The sequence below is a fragment of the Salvelinus sp. IW2-2015 genome, unplaced genomic scaffold, assembly GCF_002910315.2.
Source record: "Salvelinus sp. IW2-2015 unplaced genomic scaffold, ASM291031v2 Un_scaffold3951, whole genome shotgun sequence".
NCBI lineage: Eukaryota > Metazoa > Chordata > Actinopteri > Salmoniformes > Salmonidae > Salvelinus > Salvelinus sp. IW2-2015.
The window spans coordinates 22,144-29,519 of NW_019945225.1; the positions used below are offsets into that span (position 1 = coordinate 22,144).

The following is a 7,376-nucleotide window of genomic DNA, read 5'->3' on the forward strand; positions in this document are numbered from 1 at the left end:
TTAGCTAATGTAGAGGTAAGAGGAAGCTAGAGTATCTAATGTAGAGGTATAAGAGTAGCTAATGTAGAGTAAGAGGAGCCGTAGCAGGAAGCCTAATGTAGAGGTAAGAGTAGCTAATGTAAGAGTACAGAGTAGCTAATGGTATAGTAAGAGTAGCTAATGTAGAGGTAAGAGTATAGCTAATGTAGAGGTAAGCAGAGAGTAGAGGAGCTAATGTAGCAGGTAAGAAGTAGCTAATGTAGAGGTAGAGTAGCTAATGTAGAGGTAGAGAGAGCTAATGTAGAGGTAAGAGAACTAATGTAGAGGTAAGAGTAGCTAATGTAGAGGTAAGAGAGCTAATGTGAGAGGTAAAGAGGAGGCTAATGTAGAGGTAAGAGTAGCTAATGTAGAGGTAAGAGGAAGCTAATGTAGAGGTAAGAGGAAGCTAATGTAGACAGTGTAGAGTAGCACATTAGGGGTCACTTAGGAAAGGACATTTCTAAGTGACCCCAAACTTTTTAACGATAGTGTATATATTATAGTATGTAGGTATGTGATATATAGATATGGATGTATGTATTATAGTATGTAGGTATGTGATATATAGATATGATGTATGTATTATAGTATTAGGTATTTGATATATTAGATATAGAATGTATGTATTATAGAATACAGGTTAATATGATATAGATATAGAGTACATATTATAGAATACAGGTTATAGATATAGATATGGATGTACATATTATAGAATACAGGTTATATATTATAGATTAATTGATATATTATAGAATACAGGTTATAGAATAGATATAGAGTGTATATATTAATAGAATACAGGTTAAGAATGATAGATATAATGTACATATTATAGAATACAGGTTATAGATATAGATTATGGATGTACCATATTAATAGCAAACAGCGTTATAAATATAGATATAGATGTATATATTATAAAATACAGGTTATATGATATAGATATAGATGTATATATTATAGAATGCAGGTTCTATGATATAGATATAGATGTATATATTATAAGAATTGTAGGTATATGTTATAGAAAAATATGTATATATTATAGAATACAGTTCGTATGATGTATATATTATAGAATAGCAGTGTATGATTATAGATAATAGATGTAATATATTATAGAATACAGGTTGTATGATATAGATGTATATATTATAGAGTACAGGGTTATATGTTATAGATATAGACTGTATATATTATAGAATGTTAGGTCTGTTATTAGATATAGATGTATATATTATAGAATACAGGTTCTATGATATAGATGTATATATTATAGAATACAGGTTCTATGTTAAAGATAAGATGTATATATTATAGAAATACAGGTTATATGATATCGATGTATAATATTATAGAATACAGGTTATATGTTTATAAATATAGATGTATATATTATAGAATGTAGGTATATGTTATAGTATCCGAATGTATATATTATAAGAATTCAGGTTCTATGATATAGATGTATATATTATAGAAACAGTTCTATGTTATAATATAATGTAATATATGATAAGTATATAGTATGTAAATATGATAGAATACAGGTATATGTTTATATAGATTATATAATATAGAAAGATGATAGTCCGTCCCACTGTAAAATACACAGAGATGATAGTCCGTCCCACTGTAAAATACACAGAGATGATAGTCCGTCCCACTGTAAAATACGTCTAAATGAGGTTGGATTATCTTGATGTCCACATTAGCAGCAGTTGGTTTATGAAAAAGTATCTTCCTGAACAAAAACAATCTCTATTTCCCCCCCCCCTCACCTTCTTGGATCTCTTCTCGTACTCGAAGGCGATCTCTCTCCTCTGAGAGTAGCTCCGTCTGGTCAGGATGTCAATGATGGTCTGCTCATCCACACCTGGGGAACATGGGTAATATTACAGAGGTGTGATTAACATACATTTAACCATGAATATTGATTTCTATAGATAAAAACCCAGCTGGTGTAACTTTAAGTCTGTCCCCTCGCCCCGGGCGCGAACCAGGGACCCTCTGCACACATCAACAACAGTCACCCACGAAGCATCGTTACCCATCGCTCCACAAAGGCCGCGGCCCTTGCAGAGCAAGGGAAACCACTACTTCTAGGTCTCAGAGCGAGTGACGTCACTGATTGAAACGCTATTAGCGCGCACCACCGCTAACTAGCTAGCCATTTCACATCGGTTATACTGGGGAACATGGGAAATATTCCATTGAACATATATCGGCCACACTAGCTTTGTGTGTATAGAGGAGGTACAGACAGATATATTATAGTAGGAAGTAAAGCCCTCCTCTTGTAATAGTAACATTTCCTTCATGATCACTGATCTACAAGGCCTCCATTTTGTACAGCATAAACTAGAGTGGAAAAACAGCTAGTCAGGGCTTTCAGCGGGTACAGGGGGGGACTGCAGTGAGTTAGCAGTGGTTGGTTTGTGGCACACCAACAGGGCTGGAAGAAGAAGGCGTGGTCTGACAGGAAATCCCTGTATACTCTGTGGGTTTAGTGAAGTCATGTTGGGAACACAGGCAGGGAAGTGACTCGCCCAGCACTGTGCTCTCCTACATGTTTCCATGGAGATGTTTCCATTAATATAAATACAAAACCAATGTCAAGAATCAGGATTAGGTTTTTCTCTAAATCGCCCGGGATTTAACAATGATTGATGAAAATGGTGTGAAAAGACAATGCTTTCACAGGCACAGACAACGAGGATGGCAATAGATACTATGGAATTACAATGTTACTGAGCTAAAATGTGGTCAACTGATCCACTGATGTCTGTTTACGGGCTCAGCACCACAGAAGAAAGGTACGATGTGGTTCACAAGATGTAGTAACGTAAAACGGCCAGCAGATGGCGCTAAATCGCGAAGTGCACACAACAACATAATGAGARGCAGAGCATTACTGTTACCAGCTCATACTGAGTTCTGTTTATATAGTAACCCCTCTAGAAAAACTTAATTATGACGTTTATATTAGTGCAAATACATTGTGACAGGTATATTAATAAACCAATCAAGTTCACAATGCACAACGTATTTCTAATCTAGAAAACAATATGAAGTGATACACTGTAACTGGTGGGGACTATGATATCCTTGTAGTGATTCTCTCACCCTTGGTTTTGACGGCCGTTTCTATCCTGGCAGCATCTTTAGCTGGATCAAAATCCCCGACTGCCACCACCGTGGGGAATTTAGGCTCACTCTCCTGAAGAGGACAGAATTACATTACCAGTTTACAATCACTGACAGATGACAGATTTCATTACAGGTTGACCCCGTGACCTAACGTTGATAGTATTTCAACTGTAGTGAACTCACCCCGCCAAAATTCAGCGTGAGCTGTCCCAAGAACTCTGAAACCAACGCCATTGTGAAATCCCTGTAAAAAAAAAGATAAATTATATTAGGTTAACTATACGATGGGGCTGTAAAATATGTGCCACACCGTCACCGTGGTAACCCAGCTGAAGGTTCCAACGGTCTCATTTATGATGTTAGATACTGAATGAGGTCACTTCCTTAGAGACTAGCACCAGACAGACCTAATAATAATAAACTCAAAGTTACAATAGTTGTTGAGAAATGAATGACAAACGTGTAAACATTTAACACACAACATGTGATACCGCCCAAAATCAGGCTTTAGATCAAAGTCCATTTTCTTTTTGTTGTTAAATTTACAGAAAATCAGTTGGGAGGAGTAGTTATTTTTTTCCAACATGGCAGAGGTCAATAATATTTAATCACCTAGCAACAATGCATGACAGAGTTCTTGGAGTGGGAACTAACTGCCCCTCCTCCGTGTAAGCAGGAAGTATGAATCACATATCCTGTTCCATYCCACAGACCCTATTGTGTTACATATAGACCTACAGCCTAATGTACTGGTACCTTTAATGAACTCAGAATCTGTCTTGACTTCACAGCTCTATATACACACAGACAGTAATACAAGTCATTACGCTACTGTACCCCTGAAAATAAGAATGTGTTCTTAACTGACTTGCCTAGTAAAAATAAAGGTTTTAAAAAAAATAAAAAATAACAGGTTTCAAGCTCATGAGTCATGAAATATCATATACCCAATTAGATCTACTGTAATGGTAGTGTTACGGAACTAATGACACAGTGGGCTGAAACAAACACGCTGTGTGTGTGTGTGTGTGTGTGTGTGTGTGTGTGTGTGTGATCAAGGTCGGTACCACCCAGCAGAGACATTCCACACAACTGTTAGAATTCCAGGGTCAAGCCCGCTGTTGCTGCCGTCCAACATTTACTGTGTTTCAACTTTAACACCAACCGTAGTGTTGATTAGGGCTAATAACAATGTCCATCAAAAGTAACAGCCCCAGAATCAACCGGCCGTGTTGAAACAAACAGCAGCAGAATGGACTGATCTGACCCCCCCCAGCTACTGACCCCCCCACTACTAGATCATGCTTTTAAACAGCACAGAATGGACTGATCTGACCCTCCCCACTCACCCCCCCACTACTAGACTGCTTTTAAAACAGCAGCAGAATGGACCTGATCTGACCCCCCCACTGACCCCCCCCCACTACTACACATGCTTTTAACAGCAGCAGAATGGACTGATCTGACCCCCCCGCCCCCCCCCCACTACTACACATGTTTAAACAGCAGCAGAATGGACTGATCTGACCCCCCCAACTACTACACATGCTTCTAAACAACGCAGAATCGGACTGAATCGCCCCCCCCCCCCCCCCCCCCACCCCCCCCCCCCCCCCCCCCCCCCCCCCCCCCCCCGCCCCCCCCCCCCCCCCCCCCCCCCCCCCCCTCCCCCCCCCCCCCCCCCCCCCCCCCCCCCCCCCCCCCCCCCCCCCCCCCCCCCCCCCCCCCCACCCACAACACACATGCTTTTAAACAGCAGCAGAATGGACTATCTACCCCCCCCCCGCCCCCCCCCCCCCCCCCCCCCCCCCCCCCCACCCCCCACCCCCCCCACCCCCCCGCCACACTACACCATGCTTCACGAAACAGCAGCCAGAATGACTGATCTGACCCCCCCCACTACTACACATGCTTTCTAAACAGCAGCAGAATGGACTGATCTGACCCCCCCCCCCACCCCCCCCCCACTACTACACATGCTTCTAAACAGCAGCAGAACTGGACTGATCTGACCCCCCCCCCACTACTAGTTGTTCAGGTTCAGATGACTATGAACAAATGTAAAAGGAAGAATCTGCTGATTCATTTATTTAGTGAGGATCAGACTGGATGCTTTGGCGCAGGGCAAAGGACAACACAACCCACACACACACACACAACACAGAACACAAACACACACACACACACACACACAGACACACACACACACACACACACACACACACACACACACACACACACACACACACACACACACACATCACACCACACACACACAACACACACACAACACACACACACACACCACACACACACACACACACACACACACACACACACACACACACACCACACACACACACACCACACACACACACACACACACACACCACAACACACACACACCACACACACACCAACACGGCTGATGTGTTCAAGATGGTACAGGCATTTGAAAGACAATGAAAGACATTGTGTCTGTCTCAGTGAGCAGAGATAGTATAGAACTGCACTGGCTTACCTTAGAGTAAGAACCTAGAGATAGCTGACTTACCTTAAAGTAAACCTAGAGATAGCTGACTTATCTTAGAGAACAGAACAGAACCTAGAGATAGCTGACTTATCTTAGAGAACAGAACAAGAACTAGAGATAGCTGACTTACCTTAGAGTAAGAACCTAGAGATAGCTGACTTATCTTAGAGAACAGAACAGACCTAGAGATAGCTGACTTACCTTAGAGAACAGAACCTAGAGATAGCTGACTTACCTTAGAGAACAGAACAGACCTAGAGATAGCTGACTTATCTTAGAGAACAGAACAGAACCTAGAGATAGCTGACTTACCTTAGAGTAAGAACCAGAGATAGCTGACTTACCTTAAGAAAGAACAGAACCTAGAGATAGCTGACTTACCTTAGAGACAGAACAGAACCTAGAGATAGCTGACTTACCTAGAGTAAGAACCTAGAGATCTGACTTATCTTAGAGAACAGAACAGAACCTAGAGATAGCTGACTTACCTTAGAGTAAGAACCTAGAGATAGCTGACTAACCTTAGAGAACAGAACAGAACCTAGAGATAGCTGACTTACCTTAAGAGAACAGAACAGAACCTAGAGATAGCTGACTTATCTTAGAGAACAGAACAGAACCTAGAGATAGCTGACTTACCTAGAGAACAGAACAGAAACTAGAGTAGCTGACTTACTAAGACAGAACAAACCTTAGATAGCTGACTTACCTAGAGAACAGAACAGAAACCTAGAGATAGCACTTATCTTAGAGAACAGAACGAACCTAGAGATAGCTGACTTACCTTAGAGAACAGAACTAGGGTTGCAGTAGATGGTCCCGTTATGGAGCCTGTTCGGGTGTGGTGCTGGTTAAATACCGCTGGCAGAACACACTGGTATGACTCAAAGCATGGCTCCAACTTCTGCCCCTGATACACTCCTCCCCTCCAGTCTCCGTCTCTCTTCTCTCCACTCCCTCCTCCCTCCCCACCCTCCCTCCATCTCTCCTTCCCTACTCACCCACTCCCCTCCTCCTTCTCCACTACTCCCTCCCCTCATTCTCTCCCTCTCCTCTGTTCTAACTGTACAGAGCATGCTCAACTCCTCTCCTCCATTCTCCCTCCCTCCCACCCCCTACTCACCACCCATGTCCCCCTCCCCCCCCTCCCTCCATCTCTCCTCTCTCCTCGTGCTAACCGTACAGAGCATGGCTCCAACTCCTCCCTCCTCCATTCCCCTCCCTCCCTACCTCACCCCCAGCCCCCTCCTCCCCCCTCCCTCCATCTCTCCCTCTCTCCTCTGTTCTAACCGTACAGAGCATGGCTCCAACTGCCTACTCCATCTCTCCCTCCCTCCTTCCCCACTCCCTCCCTCCCTCTCCTCTCATCTCTCCGTACAGAGCATGGCTCCAACTCCTACCTCTGGGCTGACCCCCCTTGTTCTGATACTCCTCCCTCTCTCTAATCCCTCCACCGTAGCCCTACCCAGGGTTAGTGGGCCTCTGCCACAGAGCAGAGCCCGGAGGAAGCAAACAGGCTGGGGAGAAAGCGGCCAAATGGAAGAACATCAGGACTATTCGAATCCGCGTCGGACCTTCATCTGAAAAGTGTCCAGATGAAGTTTCTCTCTGCCGTCTTTCCTCATTGGAGAACTTGTTTGATGTCATTGCAGTGTATTCTGCCTCCAGGACA

The 7,376-nt window shown here is 43.2% G+C and overlaps 1 long non-coding RNA gene and 1 pseudogene across 1 annotated transcript; one reads left to right on the top strand and one right to left on the bottom strand.

The window, feature by feature from the left end:
• LOC112076715 (annexin A2-A-like) overlaps positions 1 to 5,949 on the bottom strand; it is a 14,811-nt pseudogene extending 8,862 nt beyond the window's left edge.
• Positions 99 to 418, top strand: LOC139026132 (uncharacterized). Its single transcript, XR_011477847.1, has 3 exons — positions 99 to 167; positions 306 to 326; positions 371 to 418. It is a non-coding gene; the product is annotated as an uncharacterized lncRNA (long non-coding RNA).
• Positions 5,950 to 7,376: the final 1,427 nt, after the last annotated feature.